At 44.6% G+C, this 17,500-nt stretch overlaps 1 pseudogene; it reads left to right on the forward strand.

Annotated features, from left to right (window-relative positions):
* Nucleotides 1-17,500, forward strand: part of LOC130981007 (uncharacterized) — a 186,008-nt pseudogene that overhangs the window by 96,439 nt on the left and 72,069 nt on the right.

Genomic DNA, 17,500 nt, shown 5'->3' on the forward strand with positions numbered 1-17,500 from the left:
ACAACAACTCCAACAAGGCAGCCTGACCATGTCCTCTTCAATGGAAGATATCTTGAGCTACAGAGATCCAAATTGAGTGCTTCCAGTTGCGTTGGAAAGCTGACATTCAGAGCTTTCCAACCATATATAATAGTCTATGGTGGAGCACAAGATTGAAGCCAAACCAGAGTCATCTTTAGACCCTAAAAACAAGAACATGAAGTGAAATTCAAGGGAGCTAGAGATGAGCCTTGGATGTGGGATCGAGCACGTTGCCAACGTGCATTAAGGGGGCGTGTTTTGCAACAACGCCAGCCTCAAGCCCCTGCCTTGGGAGAGTGATGCATGGGCACGTTGCCAACTTGGGGTTGAGGGTGCGTTATTCACAACAACTTGGCAACAACTTGGCAGCTTGACCTTACCTTCTTTGAGGAACCATAACTTGAGCTAGGAAAGTCCAATTGAGGTGATTCCAGTGGCATTAGAAAATAGACATCAAGAGCTTTCCAATGATGTATAATAGTCCATATTGAAGCTGAAGGTTGACACTCAAATTCTGGGCTACATTTAGCATGAAAGTAAGGCCAAGAAGAGGAAAAGCAAGTTGTTGGCAACAACTTGGGCTAGCAACGCCCAAGTCTCATACTTCATGCCCAGGAAATTGGCATGCACGTTGCCAACGTGCACTAAGGCCTGAGTTATTGCCAACAACACCCATCAATGGGCCAGAATTGGTGCCAACTTGCTCTACTTCCCCTATCATCACAAAGGCCAAAACACCTCCAATTGAGCCAAGAATTCAACAATGAGAAAGCCCACATTGCTAACCCAAATTGAAGATCTCTGAAGAGTTTTAGAGTAGTATAAATAGAAGAGATTGATGTACTTGTAGGGGACTTTTACACTTTTGAATACTTGTTGACACTTAGACTTTTTAGACTCTTTTGCACTTTTATTTAGCTTTGTAAGAACTTTCGGGTACTCTCCCGAGGAGCTCATCTTTGGTTTTCTATTGGAACTTTTCTTCTTCATTTACAAGTTTTAAGCGTTTCATTCTTCTTCTTCTTCTTCCTTTACACTTAGTTTAATTCTTGTTTATGGCAATTGTTGTTGAAATTGGAGCAATGACTCACTAAACCCCACTTTCATTAGGGGGAGGAGCTCTGTTTGTTGGAATGGATTGATGAACCCATCTTTCCTCCTCAATTCTAGTGGTTGATCTAAAGAGGGAACTCTTGCTCTTCATAGATTCAACCACCATCGAGAGAGGGGTTAATCTACATGAATTATGTGGTGAATTTGAGGAATGAGCCACATAATTCAGTTTAGAGTTCATCCTTTCATGATTTCTTTAATCAATATACCTTGGTTAGTATGTGAGATGTAACTCTCCTTGGTTGAGATTATAGAAATTGTGTGGCTGGATAATATATGAGCTTCATCTCTTCTCATGAACAATTAGATCACGAGAGTGGCAATTGGCTATGTTGAGAGAGATTGAATCACCAAGAGATTGGGGTTCAATCACCCACTTGCCATAGATCTATACCCATGATTGAGAGGAATTTGACTAACATCAATTCATGAAAACTAACATCTCTGATCCCTAATGATCTTCTCTACCATCAATTCTTATTTCTTTTGCTTATTAGTTGTTTGAATACCCATCACCCCATCTCCCTTTACATTCTTGCAATTTATTTTTCTTGTCATCTACATTCTGTCTCTTTATTTCTTGCTCTTGCTCTTATGCTCTTTAAATTTCTGCAACCTTTAATTCCTAGCAATTTATCTTTGATGTCATTTAAGTTTCTTGCATTTAAGTTTCGTTTTTACTTCATTTTATTTCTATTCTAGTTCTTTATTCTTGCCATTTAAATTCTTGCAATTATGTTCAAAATCAAATGATCATGAAATCAAAACTATGTTCGCTTGACTAAATCTACCATTTAACTAAAGTTGCTTAATCTACCAATCCTCGTGGGATCGACCTCACTCTAGTGAGTTATTACTTGACGACCCGGTATACTTGCCGGTTGTACGTGAAATTCTAATTTTACGTATCAAGTTTTTGGCGCCGTTGCCGGGGATTGGAAAGATTGACAATGATTAAGTGAAAGGTGGTTTAGATTAAGCATTTTTTTTTTATTTTTGTTAAGCCCACTAACTGTTTGATACTTTGTTTCACTAACTCCAATTCCACTCTAGTTCTAGAATATCTCACTTGTGATTTTGGTTCTGTTTGTGTATGTCAGGAACAAGTAGACGTGATATTGAGGACGAGAGAACCCGCCGAAGGTTAAGGAGAGCAGAAAGAGGAAAGTTCATAGTTGGTGAAGAAGGGTCAGAGGAATCAGAGGGAGAAGATCAAGTCATGGAGGATGAGATGCACAACCCTCCTGGAGGGGTCAACAATAATGGTGGACACGCTAGAAGGGTGTTATCCTCATATACTATCCCTGATCCAAGACATTGTGGGAGCAGCATTGCTACACCAAATGTTCAGGCCAATAACTTTGAGCTAAAACCTCAGCTCATCACTTTGGTACAGAACAATTGCTCTTATGGAGGGGGACCTCTTGAAGACCCAAATCAACATCTCTCTGTTTTTCTGAGGATATGCAATACAGTGAAGACAAATGGAGTGCATCCAGATGTCTACAAGTTGTTGCTATTTCCATTCTCTTTGAGGGATAAAGCCACTCAATGGCTAGAATCATTCCCCAAGGAAAGCCTCAATGATTGGAATGAAGTGATGGGCAAATTTCTAGCAAAGTTCTACCCACCTCAAAAGGTCATCAAGTGAAGACAGAGGTTCAGACTTTTAGGCAAATGGAAGGGGAGTCATTGTACGAAGCCTGGGAAAGATATAAGGCACTAATGAGAAGATGTCCTCCAGACATGTTTAGTGATTGGGTTAAGCTCCAAAACTTCTATGAAGGCCTAAGCTAGAAGCAAGGAAGGGACTAGACTACTCATCAGGAGGATCACTCAACATGATGAAAACTGCTGAGGAGGCTCAAAACCTCATTGAGATTGTGGCAAACAATCAATATTATTACTCATCAGAGAGGCAACACAATCCACCCCAAAGAAAGGTGTAATGGAGCTTGAAGGTGTTGATGCTATCTTGGCACAAAACAAGTTAATGCACCAACAAATCCAACAACAAATGGAGATGATAACAAAGAGAATGGATGGTATGCAACTTGCATCAGTGAACACAACAAATCAACCATCACTTGAATGGAACCAAGGTGAAGGAACCACGGTTGAACAACCACAAGAACAAGTTCAATACATGCAGAATACTTCAAATTCTCAGGAGGAATTCCATGGTGATACATACAACTCATCTTGGAAGAATCATCCCAATTTAAAGTGGGGAGAAAACCATTGGCAAAAGAACAACAACCACAATCACACCCGTAACACAAACAACCAAAATCACCATACCAACAACACTAACCAATATAGAAAAACACAAAACACATATCAACACCCCCATCATAACTCACAAACCCACCAAAATAACTTCTCTGCACCAACATCCAACTCACAAAATTACCACACTAATCCACCCAACAACTTCCAACAACAATCAACCCCCATCATACCTCCAATTGACCATCATGAGGCCAGAATCTCAAGTCTGGAAGCAACTTGCAAGCACTTGCTCAAACCACTCAAGCTTTAGCTAAGGGACAACAAGAACAAGCGGTCACTATGAAGAACATTGAGAGACAAGTGGGACAACTAGCCAAACAAGCCGAGAAACCAACCCATGTCCTCCCAAGTGACACAATACCCAACCCAAGAGAAGAATGTAAGGCTTTGCAGTTAAGGAGTGGCAAGGTAGTTGGTGAAAGTTCAAATAAAGAAGCAACAAAACCCAAAGAGCAAGACACAGTGGAGAAGCAAGATGAAGAAAAGGGTTCAACATCTAACAAAGGCAAGGAGGTTGTCAAGCCACAAGGCAATCCACCAAGTCAAGGAGGCAACCGTGATGGCAAGGAGAGTATGAATCCACAAAAAGAAAACAAAAATGAAGGAGTGAAAGCTTATGTACCCAAGCTTCCATACCCAACTAGGATACACAAAGGAGCAAAGGACCAACAATTCCCAAGGTTCTTAGAGATCTTCAAGAAACTTGAAATCAACATCCCATTGGCAGAGGCTCTAGAACAGATGCCATTGTATGCAAAGTTTCTTAAGGAGTTGATCACCAAGAAGAGGAGTTGGCAAGAAAAAGAAACCGTGGTTCTCAATCAAGAGTGTAGTGCCATCATTCAACAAGGGTTACCTCCAAAACTCAAAGACCCTGGCAGCTTTCTCATACCTTGCACGATTGGGAGCATGGCTGTTGACAAATCACTTTGTGACTGGGAGCAAGCATTAACTTAATGCCCCTTACCATGATGAAGAAAATGATGATTGAAGAGCTCAAACCCACAAGGATGTCACTCCAACTTGCTGACAGATCCATCAAAGTGCCAAATGGAGTAGTTGAGAACCTCTTGGTGAAGGTGGGAAACTTCATATTCCCAGCTGATTTTGTGGTCCTAGACATGGATGAAGAGGGAAACAATTCAGTCATTCTTGGTAGACCCTTTTTGGCTACAGCTAGAACAATCATTGATGTGGAAAAGGGAGAGATGATCTTCAGGGTGCATGATGAGCAAATGACCATAAATGTCTTCAAAGCAATGCAACACCCTGTTGAGAAAGAAAATTGCATGAGGATTGATGTAGTAGACTCTTTGGTTGAAGAAGTGCTTGACACAAACCATCAAATGAAACAAGAGGAAGTCCATAACATCAAAGGACAAGAAGAAAACACGTTGGAAGCATCAAAGGAACCAGTGAAGCTACCAAAGAAAAGGCACCACAACAAGAGTTGAAACCACTACCCCCTCATCTTAAATATGCATTTCTTGGTGAGAAGGATAGCTTCCCAGTGATCATCAATTCCACATTGAATGCAGAAGAAGAAGAAAAGCTCCTTGTGGTTTTGAGAGCTCACAAAGAGGCATTGGGATGGACCATTGATGACTTGAAAGGCATAAGCCCTGCTGTATGCATGCACAAGATACTCTTAGAGGAGGGTTCCAAACCGGTGGTACAACCCCAAAGAAGATTGAATCCTACAATGAAGGAGGTTGTTCAAAAGGAAGTCCTGAAGTTGTGCAAGGCTGGGATCATCTACCCTATATCTGACAGCCCATGGGTCAGTCCAGTGCAAGTAGTACCTAAGAAAGGAGGCATGACTGTCATTGTTAATGAGAAGAATGAGCTTATCCCAACACGAACAGTGACAGGGTGGAGGATGTGCATAGACTATAGGAGGTTGAATGATGCCACAAGAAAAGACCACTTTCCTCTACCTTTCATTGATCAGATGCTTGAAAGGTTGGCTGGCCATGCTTATTATTGTTTTCTTGATGGATATTCTGGGTATAATCAGATAGTGGTTGACCCCATGGATCAAGAGAAGACTTCCTTCACTTGTCCCTTTGGAGTCTTTGCATACCGGAGGATGCCATTTGGACTTTGCAATGCCCCAGCTACCTTTCAAAGATGCATGCTTTCAATCTTCTCAGACATGGTAGAAAAATTCATTGAAGTCTTTATGGATGATTTCTCTGTTTTTGGTGATTCATTCAATACTTGCTTGCACCATCTTACCTTAGTCTTGAAAAGATGCCAAGAAACAAACTTAGTTTTGAATTGGGAAAAATGCCATTTCATGGTACCCGAAGGCATTGTTCTTGGTCATAAAATTTCAAGAAAAGGTATAGAGGTTGACAAGGCAAAAGTAGAAATTATAGAAAAACTTCCTTTGCCAACTAGTGTGAAAGCCGTTAGGAGTTTCTTGGGGCATGCTGGATTTTATAGGAGATTCATCAAAGATTTTTCAAAAATAGCAAAGCCACTAAGCAATTTACTGGTGGTAGACAATCCTTTTATCTTTGATGATGAATGCAAGCATGCTTTTGAAACTCTAAAGGCTAAGCTTACCACAGCACCAATCATCACACCCCCAATTTGGGGACTACCTTTTGAACTCATGTGTGATGCAAGCAACCTTGCAATTGGCGCTGTGTTGGGGAAGAGGAAGGAAAAGAGGCTTCATGTTATCTACTATGCAAGTAAGGTATTGAATGAAACTCAAAGAAACTACACCACAACAGAGAAAGAGTTACTAGCCGTGGTGTATGCCTTTGATAAGTTTAGACAATATTTGATTGGATCTAAAGTCTTAGTGTATACTGACCATGCTGCCATTAAGTATCTTATGTCAAAACAGGATGCCAAACCAAGGCTAATCAGATGGGTGCTACTCCTACAAGAGTTTGACATTGAGATCAAAGATAGAAAGGGCAGTGAAAATCAAGTTGCTGATCACTTATCAAGGGTACCACAAGATGCATGCCAAGACAAATTCCATCAATAAATGAAGAGTTTCCAGATGAACACCTCTTACACATTCAACATGTCCCTTGGTTTGCAGACATGGCCAACTACAAGGCAGGAAGAATCATTCCACAAGAGTACACAAGACAACAAGTTAAGAAGCTGTTGCATGAGGCTAGGTTCTTCTTTTGGGACGAACCATTCTTGTTCAAAAGATGCCCAGATGGAATGATAAGAAGATGTGTGCCAGAAGGTGAGATGAAGGACATACTATGGCATTGTCACAACTCTAGCTATGGTGGTCATTTTGGGCTGAAAGAACTGCTGCAAAGGTCCTTCAAAGTGGTTTCTATTGGCCTTCAATCTTCAAGGATGCTAGGGAGTTTGTGAGCCAATGCAATGAATGTCAAAGAACAGGGGGTTTGTCAAAGAAAAATGAGATGCCTCAAAAGTTCATTTTGGAAGTGGAACTCTTTGATTTGTGGGGAATAGATTTCATGGGACCTTTTCCTCCATCCTACACGTTCAAATACATCCTGGTAGCAGTAGAGTATGTCTCCAAATGGGTAGAAGCAATAGCCACCACCACATGTGATACCAACGTGGTCTTGCAATTCCTCAAGAAGAACATCTTCACTAGATTTGGAGTGCCCAAAGGACTTATAAGTGATGGGGGAAGCCACTTTTGCAACAAGCAACTCAATTCTTTACTCCACAAGTATGGTGTTACACACAAAGTAGCTACCCCATATCACCCACAAACCAATGGACAAGCTGAACTTGCCAACAGAGAGCTGAAAAGGATCTTGGAGAAAACTGTGGGAACAACAAGAAAGGATTGGGTTAGGAAGCTAGATGATGCACTTTGGGCATATAGGACAGCCTTCAAGACACCCATAGGAAAATCTCCATTTCAGTTGGTGTATGGAAAAGCATGCCACCTCCCTGTGGAGCTTGAACATAAGGCCTTCTGGGCCACCAAACTTCTGAATTTAGATGCTCAAGCAGCAGGAGAGAAGAGGTTGCTACAACTCAATGAGCTTGAGGAGTTCAGATTGGAGGCATATGACAATGCCAAAATATACAAGGAGAGAGCAAAGAGATGGCATGATAAGAGGATCTCTCAAAGAACATTTGAACCGGGCCAAAAGGTGTTGTTATTCAATTCAAGATTGAAGATCTTCCCTGGGAAGCTGAGGTCTAGATGGACTGGTCCATACACCATCACCAAAGTATCACCTCATGGCTATGTTGAACTGCTTGATGAAGCCTCAAAACAAACCTTCACAGTCAATGGACATAGGGTGAAGCACTATTTTGGTGGCCCTTGGAGCAAGGAAGAGAGTGTGCAACTCTTAACATGAGCAAAGAAGCTGCAATGTCGAGCTAAGGACAATAAACAAAGCGCTTCATGGGAGGCAACCCATGCACAGGGAGTCTTTTATTTTTATGTTTTAGTAACCAATAATGATCAAGTAGACTAGTACATGGTGTATGCAAGGCACTAAGTTTGGTGTGGCCAATTTTGAAGTAATGGCAAATGTGTGTTCTACAACACTTAGCCACAAACTAAGTTTGGTGTCCATACATACACGAAAATGCTAGGCTATGAAAGTATTGTCATCTACTTTAGTTATAAAAAAAAAAAAAAAACGTGAAAAAGCATGCAATGTAGGTAAATTACTAAGTTTGAGGTGGCTATCTTTGGAATTAATTCCATAGAACACTTAGTCACAAACTAAGTTTGGTGTCTTTACTTGCATTATTAATGCTAAAAAAATAGATTAGGGAATCTAATTTAGTCAATTTTGCATAGGAACATCATCATAGATTTTTAGCCATTAATGTCACTTTAAGAATCTCAAGCCTTTGGCATTTTGTTGCAGGAAAGAAAGAAAGAAGTGATGGGGAATCTTGGAAGCATATAATGGAAGAAAGAAAGAAATGATGGAGAATCTTAGTGAGTGAGGTCACGGATACACAAGGAAGGGAAGTCACATGAGTTTTGAACTTTGTGCATGGGGAAAAACAAATCAACATGCAATGGGCACAAGGAAGCATGCCATGACCGAGCCTTAAATGCCTTCCCACCAACTTTCACTTTAAATACTTCAACCATATTCATTCATCATTCATTCTTCTACCCATCAACTTTCACTTCACTAACCGAACTCATACTCAACCTCTAACCTACTCCATGTTTCACAAATTCTAACCTTGGACCTCATCTTTACCCAACAAAACTCTTGAAGCATCACATCTCTCACATAACCGAAACACTCAATCTCCTTCACCATCATTTTCTACCTTCTCTAAGCCACCGTGCTTATCTCATATCTCTCTCATTCACAATCATTTTCCTTGTGCTTGAGGACAAGCATTCATCTAAGTTTGGTGTTGGGGAGATTCAATCTTGCAAGTGAATCTCAATGGCCTCATCATCAAGGGATAGGAGAGAAGATGAATTTGATCAAAGAAGATTCAAATCCAAACACAATGAGCGGATCTTTAGTTGGATGTCAAGCAAAGATGTTGTTCCAGAGCTACCATTCAAGCTTAAAAAAGATGAATATCCTGAAATACAAAAAATAATCAGAAAAAGGGGATGGGAGCTTCTCTGTGACCAACCTCAAGAAGTGAGCATGCTTCTCATCCATGAATTCTTTACTAATGTGATAAGAGAATATGATGATGAAGAACCTTACATGAGCTATGTAAGAGGTGTGGATGTTGATTTTAGCCCGGACACCATCAATAGGGTGCTAAGGGTCAAGCACAAACAGTTCAAACGACCTAGCTATGAAGAAAGGGTTGAAAATGACCCAAGATATGTGGATGTGGTGAGTGACTTATGCAGAATAGGCACTGATTGGGTATTGGATTCACATGGCCGACCACTCAAACTTCGGAGAGGTGATCTCATACCTCAAGCAAAAGGATGGCATGACATAGTGAGGAGGTCATTGATCTCTACTTCAAATAACTCTGAGGTAACCGTGAATAGAGCTATAATGATCCATTGCATAATGAAAGGAGGGGAAATCAATGTTGGAGACATTATAGCCAGGAACATCATTGAAATAGCTCAAAAAGTCAAACAGGACAGCTGGCTAGGATATCCTAGTACCATTCTGCGCCTATGTGAAGAAGCTGGAGTGCCTCTTGAAGAATTTGGAGAAACTGATTTGGTCTCTATTGGAAAGCCTCTCACCCGAGAAAGGTTGGAGTTCATCACCACAACACAATTGGAAAGGCAACCCTTAGCAAGAAGGAAAAAAAGGAAAGAAGTAAGACAAGAGGAGGAGCCTCAAGAAATGGATGAATCCCACACCTTGAACATGAACCAACTCCAAGCCGCCTTGGAAGGGATTTCTGGGCAATACTCACAAATTCAAAGAAGCCAAGAAGAGCAAGCTCAACAACAAAGGGATCTTTGGCAGTTGATGGATCAACAAAGAGGTATTCAAGTTCAATGGATGAACCAACAAAATGAATACCAAGCACACATGATGGAGTTACAACAAGAACAATATGCCAAGATGCAGGAAGCCATCAACAATTCGGCTATGGAACATGAAAAAGCCATGGAGAAAGTGATACAAGAACAAGCTCAACTAAGGATAGAGCAAGCTCAGCAAAGAGAACTTCTCCATAGGTTGGATGCTAGACATGAAACACTCTACAGAGATTTCAATGAAAACAGAATGTTCAAGGAAGCCAGGCACAAGGACAGACTTGACTATGACATATGCACCCAAGAAAAGCTTAGTTACCTCTGTTCCACACCCCCATTGATCAACCCACAAATCAAATGTTTTAATGAGGCTCGGAAGATATTTGAACAGCAAGAACTAGCAAGGGTGAGATTCAATCAACAGAGGCTACAGGAGACAATGATAAGCTCAGGAATTTGGCAAAGAGAAGAGAGGGATGCAACGACACAACAACAAGGAGAACGGAGGAGCAAAAAGAAAGAAGATCCAAAGGGAGATTCAACAACAAAGCAACAAGGAGAGTTAAGAAGTAAAAAGAAACAAGATCCAAAGGGCAAAGGAAAGCAAGGAGAATCAAGCAAAGGAAAAGGGACATGAAGACTAAAGGTGGTGAAGTTCCTTTGTTTTCTTTATGTTTCTTTATGTTTTTAAATAAAAAAAGATGTATGTCTGAAATATGGTATACCTTCTAGGATGCATTTTCTTTTGAAGCATTGTCTTTTATATTGCCCATTCCATGCATCACCACTCACAAATTTGGAATGGTTGCTTGTCTTTAGTACTTTTACTTGTCATTGGAATAAAAGGTGTAGTTTGATGTAAGAACAGAGAGAATTCTAGCTTAAAAAGAATCATGTTGTCCCATGAGAAAAGTGCTAGTATGTTTATTGTGAAAGAAGCAATGTTCAATGATTTCAAAAGAATGCTTGCTTATACAAGACTAGTTTGGTTAAGGATCACAAAGACTTTAACAGTAATAGCACAAATAACCTTGACAATAAAGAAAATAGAGTACATAGAATGAAAGGCTAGGCATCAATGACAAAAGTTGGATATGTGTCTGTGGTGATTGATGTTAAGAGACATACTTGGGCTAGTAAATCCGAGGGGTGCTTCATCACCCGGTAACTTGAGTTAACTAACTCGGGATTATCGATTGAAAACCCACAATCAAGAGTAGCTCTATAACAGAACATTTAGCAACCCAAAGAGGTGCTGGACACCACTATCCAAACAAGATTTCAATGTTATATGCCTGTGACTGAATGTGTTAAGGAAAGAGGCTTGAGTGAGTAAATCTTTAAGAGTGTCTCAACACTTAACAACTTGAACCAACTGGTTTGGGATTGTTGATTGAAAGCTTATGCTAAAGAGCCGCCTTAAGACAAGATTTCGAGCTTAATTGAAAGAAAAAGAAAAAAAAAGAGAGAAAAAAAGAAGGAAAAAGAAATAAGCAAAAAAAAAAAATTTGGTTCAAGGATCATGTGCTAAGGTATGAAAGAAGTCTAGTGAAGTTAACCAATTTAGTAGTGAAGCAAGCATTTTAATTGAAAAAGTTGAATAGTTGTGTTCAATTACAATAAATTAATGACCACACAAGTGAGGACAATATGCTCAATGAAAATTACTCTCTGGAAGAACATTCAAGTCTTACATCTTAAATTCTTGTGACAAAATCCTGTATATTTTGCTTGAGGACAAGCAATACTTTAAGTTTGGTGTTGTGATGCAAATGCATATTTGCATTATTAGTTAGTTAGTTTAGTTTAGTTTTAGCTTAATTTCACTCATTTTCCCTAAATAAACAAGTCCTTTTATGAGTTTTGTTTCCATGCATCATGATATCAAGGAACATGTTAATTCTAGCCAAATTCATGCAAATGTTTTAAGGAATGCATATATGAATGAGTATGAATGAATCTCATGAAATTTATTGCATGAATTGGTAAGACTTTGAAGCTATTTCCCTTGTTGATGATAGGTGATGAGACAAGGAAGCATGGAAGCAAGAATGATGCAAGCTGGGCAAGAAGTTGGCGTTGCCAACTTGGATACAAGGGGCGTTATTCTTGCCAACGCCAGGAAAATGAAGTTGGCGTTGCCAACTTGGATATAGTGTGCGTTATTGAGGACAACGCCCACACACAAAGAGCTTGGTCCTGGAGGCAACCAAGGAGCAAAGTTGGCGTTGCCAACTTGAGATCCACGTTGCCAACGCCACAACACAAGGCAAGCTTGACCCTGGAAGGAGCAAAGTTGGCGTTGCCAACTCTAGACGTTGCCAACGCCACAACCCAAGCAAGTTTGGCAGCCCTGGAAGCAAAGTTGGCGTTGCCAACTCTAGAACCAAGTTGCCAACGCCCACACAAGCAAGGAACTTGAGCCATGAAGGAGTGTCGAGGGCGTTGCCAACGCCAAGAACTATGGGCGTTGTTGAAGGCAACGCCACACACACAAGCCTGGCCCTGGAGCAAGCTCAACCACGTTGCCAACTTGAGGAGGGCGTTGCCAACGCCACACAACCAAGCAACTTTGGCACCATAGGAAGCAAGCTCAACCACGTTGCCAACGCTAGATGGGCGTTGCCAACGCCACACACAAGCAAATTTTGGAACCAAGTCTTGGCGCACCAACCAGGTTGCCAAACGCTCAATGGCGCACCAACCAGGTTGCCAAACGCCCAATGGCGCACCAACCAGGTTGCCAAATGCCCAATGGCGCACCAACGGTGTTGCAAACGCCCATCAGCCCACCATCCGCGTTGCCAACGCCAATCAAGGCACCATCCAAGTTGCTAGCGCCAGGGAGATGCACCATGCATGTTGCCAACGCCCAATGGCCTTGCCATGCACGTTGCCAACGCCAGGAAGCAAGCATGGAGCCTTGAGAAGGGCTCGAGCACGTTGCCAACGTGCTAAAGAGAAGGAGTTATTCACAACAACGCCAGGAAATTATGGTGCACGTTGCTAACTTGAAATGTATGGGCGTTATTCACAACAACTCCAACAAGGCAGCCTGACCATGTCCTCTTCAATGGAAGATATCTTGAGCTACAGAGATCCAAATTGAGTGCTTCCAGTTGCGTTGGAAAGCTGACATTCAGAGCTTTCCAACCATATATAATAGTCTATGGTGGAGCACAAGATTGAAGCCAAACCAGAGTCATCTTTAGACCCTAAAAACAAGAACATGAAGTGAAATTCAAGGGAGCTAGAGATGAGCCTTGGATGTGGGATCGAGCACGTTGCCAACGTGCATTAAGGGGGCGTGTTTTGCAACAACGCCAGCCTCAAGCCCCTGCCTTGGGAGAGTGATGCATGGGCACGTTGCCAACTTGGGGTTGAGGGTGCGTTATTCACAACAACTTGGCAACAACTTGGCAGCTTGACCTTACCTTCTTTGAGGAACCATAACTTGAGCTAGGAAAGTCCAATTGAGGTGATTCCAGTGGCATTAGAAAATAGACATCAAGAGCTTTCCAATGATGTATAATAGTCCATATTGAAGCTGAAGGTTGACACTCAAATTCTGGGCTACATTTAGCATGAAAGTAAGGCCAAGAAGAGGAAAAGCAAGTTGTTGGCAACAACTTGGGCTAGCAACGCCCAAGTCTCATACTTCATGCCCAGGAAATTGGCATGCACGTTGCCAACGTGCACTAAGGCCTGAGTTATTGCCAACAACGCCCCATGGGCCAGAATTGGGCCAACTTGCTCTACTTCCCCTAGTCATCACAAAGGCCAAAACACCTCCAATTGAGCCAAGAATTCAACAATGAGAAAGCCCACATTGCTAACCCAAATTGAAGATCTCTGAAGAGTTTTAGAGTAGTATAAATAGAAGAGATTGATGTACTTGTAGGGGACTTTTACACTTTTGAATACTTGTTGACACTTAGACTTTTTAGACTCTTTTGCACTTTTATTTAGCTTTTGTAAGAACTTCCGGGTACTCTCCCGAGGAGCTCATCTTTGGTTTTCTATTGGAACTTTTCTTCTTCATTTACAAGTTTAAGCGTTTCATTCTTCTTCTTCTTCTTCCTTTACACTTAGTTTAATTCTTGTTTATGGCAATTGTTGTTGAAATTGGAGCAATGACTCACTAAACCCCACTTTCATTAGGGGGAGGAGCTCTGTTTGTTGGAATGGATTGATGAACCCATCTTTCCTCCTCAATTCTAGTGGTTGATCTAAAGAGGGAACTCTTGCTCTTCATAGATTCAACCACCATCGAGAGAGGGGTTAATCTACATGAATTATGTGGTGAATTTGAGGAATGAGCCACATAATTCAGTTTAGAGTTCATCCTTTCATGATTTCTTTAATCAATATACCTTGGTTAGTATGTGAGATGTAACTCTCCTTGGTTGAGATTATAGAAATTGTGTGGCTGGATATATATGAGCTTCATCTCTTCTCATGAACAATTAGATCACGAGAGTGGCAATTGGCTATGTTGAGAGAGATTGAATCACCAAGAGATTGGGGTTCAATCACCCACTTGCCATAGATCTATACCCATGATTGAGAGGAATTTGACTAACATCAATTCATGAAAACTAACATCTCTGATCCCTAATGATCTTCTCTACCATCAATTCTTATTTCTTTTGCTTATTAGTTGTTTGAATACCCATCACCCCATCTCCCTTTACATTCTTGCAATTTATTTTTCTTGTCATCTACATTCTGTCTCTTTATTTCTTGCTCTTGCTCTTATGCTCTTTAAATTTCTGCAACCTTTAATTCCTAGCAATTTATCTTTGATGTCATTTAAGTTTCTTGCATTTTTTTCGTTATTTACTTTCATTTTATTTCTATCTTCTAGTTCTTTATATTCTTTGCCATTTAAATTCTTGCAATTATGTTCAAAAATCAAAATGATCATGAAATCAAAACTATGTTCGCTTGACTAAATCTACCATTTAACTAAAGTTGCTTAATCTACCAATCCTCGTGGGATCGACCTCACTCCTAGTGAGTCTTATTACTTGATGCGACCCGGTATACTTGCCGGTTGTACGTGAAATTCTAAGTTTTACGTATCACGCAACGATCTCGTTTATTCGAAAGGTGCTTGGGAAAAACTGCGTCGAAATTCGACCCCTACAGGAGTTCCGCCGAGCATGTCGGACAGAACAGGCACGTGGCCTGTTCAGGCCGGTCGGCCCCAGTGATTGCAACGGAGGACCCAAATTTCCACACATCACCGTTGGCTCGTGAGTTTTGCCTGAAGTTTTGTCGGGGCGTTGGGAATACTTTTTAAAGGCTGCGCGAAAAAATATCCCGGTCAAAAATGACCTTTCCTCTTTAGGGCGAGTCGCCCTCCCCCGCCCCCCTTACCGCCCCCGGGGGAAGAATGGGCCGTATAGAACGCAAACGGATCCCCGAACGGCAAAACCGACCTCAACCGGCTTAACTTCTGTAACGGCTCGGCAGCCTATTATAGGGAGGCGTCCCCAGTTTCTCAGACTCGACCTGGCCGAAGGATTGCTGGGCGCAATGCCAGCACTACGCTCGATGCCTGGTCCCCCCGTAGGCAACAAGACCCGGTACGCGGTCAACCGGGGAAGGACGTGGCCCGAGGAGAGCTGGCACCGCCGAGGTCGGGCCACGCCTAGACTCGACACGTGGTCCACGTAGAAAGCGCCCGGGAAAGGGTGAGCAGGCACCCTGCGAGGCAGGTGGCGTTGCAACGGAGGCAGTCGGGTTGCACGGATGCCGGGCGAGTTGCAACGTTGGCTGGGCGGCGTTGCAACGGAGGCAGGTCGCGTTACAGCGTTGGCTGGGGGGCAGTGCAACAGATCCGGGCGCGTTGCAGCGTTGGCTGGGCGGCGTTGCAACGGAGGCAGGTCGCGTTGCAGCGTTGGGGGGGGCGGTGCAACAGATGCCGGGCGCGTTGCAGCGTTGGCTGGGGGCGGTGCAACGGATGCTGGGGTCCGTTGCAACGGAGGCGGGGCGCGTTGCAACGGATGCCGGGCGCGTTGCAACGTTGGCCGGGGACATTGCAACGTTGGCTGGGGGCGTTGCAACCTTGGCCGGGCGCGTTGCAACCTTGGCCGAGGGGGTTGCAACGGATGCTGGGGTCCGTTGCAACGGAGGCAGGGCGCGTTGCAACGTTGGCTGGGGTCGTTGCAACGGAGGCAGGGCGCCATGCAACGTGGGCCGTGGCCGATGCACCGGAGGCAGGGCGCGTTGCAGCGTTGGCTGGGGGCCGTTGCAACAGATGCTGGGCGCGGTGCAACGGATGCTGGGGTCCGTTGCAATGGAGGCAGGGCGCATTGCAGCGTTGGCTGGGGGCCGTTGCAACGGATGCTGGGCGCGGTGCAACGGATGCTGGGTTCCGTTGCAACGGAGGCAGGGCGCGTTGCAACGTTGGCTGTGGCCGTTGCAACGGAGGCAGGTCGCATTGCAACGTTGGCTGGGGGCCGTTGCAACGGATGCTGGCGCGGTGCAACGGAGGCAGGGCGCGTTGCAACGTTGGCTGGGGTCCGTTGCAACGGAGGCGGGGCGCCATGCAACGTTGGCCGTGGCCGTTGCAGCAGAGGCAGGGCGCGGTGCAACGTTGGCTGGGGGCCGTTGCAACGGATGCTGGGCGCGGTGTAACGTTGGCTGGGGTCGTTGCAACGGAGGCAGGGCGCCATGCAACGTTGGCCGTGGCCGTTGCACCGGAGGCAGGGCGCGTTGCAGCGTTGGCTGGGGGCCGTTGCAACGGATGCTGGTGCGGTGCAACGGATGCTGGGGTCCGTTGCAACGGAGGCAGGGCGCGTTGCAACGTTGGCCGTGGCCATTGCAGCGGAGGCAGGGCGCGGTACAACGTTGGCTGGGGGCCGTTGCAACGGATGCTGGCGCGGTGCAACGGATGCTGGGGTCCGTTGCAACGGAGGCAGGGCGCGTTGCAACGTTGGCTGGGGTCGTTGCAACGGAGGCGGGGCGCCATGCAACGTTGGCCGTGGCCGTTGCACCGGAGGCAGGGCGCGTTGCAGCGTTGGCTGGGGGCCGGTGCAACGGATGCTGGGCGCGGTGCAACGGATGCTGGGGTCCGTTGCAACGGAGGCAGGCGCGTTGCAACGTTGGCTGGGGTCGTTGCAACGGAGGCGGGGTGCCATGCAACGTTGGCCGTGGCCGTTGCAGCGGAGGCGCGGTGCAACGTTGGCTGGGGGCCGTTGCAACGGATGCTGGGCGCGGTGCAACGTTGGCTGGGGTCGTTGCAACGGAGGCAGGGCGCCATGCAACGTTGGCCGTGGCCGTTGCACCGGAGGCAGGGCGCGTTGCAGCGTTGGTTGGGGGCCGTTGCAACGGATGCTGGGGTCCGTTGCAACGGAGGCAGGGCGCGTTGCAACGTTGGCCGTGGCCGTTGCAACGGAGGCAGGTCGCGTTGCAACGTTGGCTGGGGGGTTGCAACGGATGCTGGCGCGGTGCAACGGATGCTGGGGTCCGTTGCAACGGAGGCAGGGCGCGTTGCAACGTTGGCCGTGGCCGTTGCAACGGAGGCAGGTCGCGTTGCAACGTTGGCTGGGGGCCGTTGCAACGGATGCTGGCGCGGTGCAACGGATGCTGGGGTCCGTGCAACGGAGGCAGGGCGCGTTGCAACGTTGGCTGGGGTCGTTGCAC

This window comes from Arachis stenosperma, chromosome 5, assembly GCF_014773155.1.
Source record: "Arachis stenosperma cultivar V10309 chromosome 5, arast.V10309.gnm1.PFL2, whole genome shotgun sequence".
Classification (NCBI taxonomy): domain Eukaryota; kingdom Viridiplantae; phylum Streptophyta; class Magnoliopsida; order Fabales; family Fabaceae; genus Arachis; species Arachis stenosperma.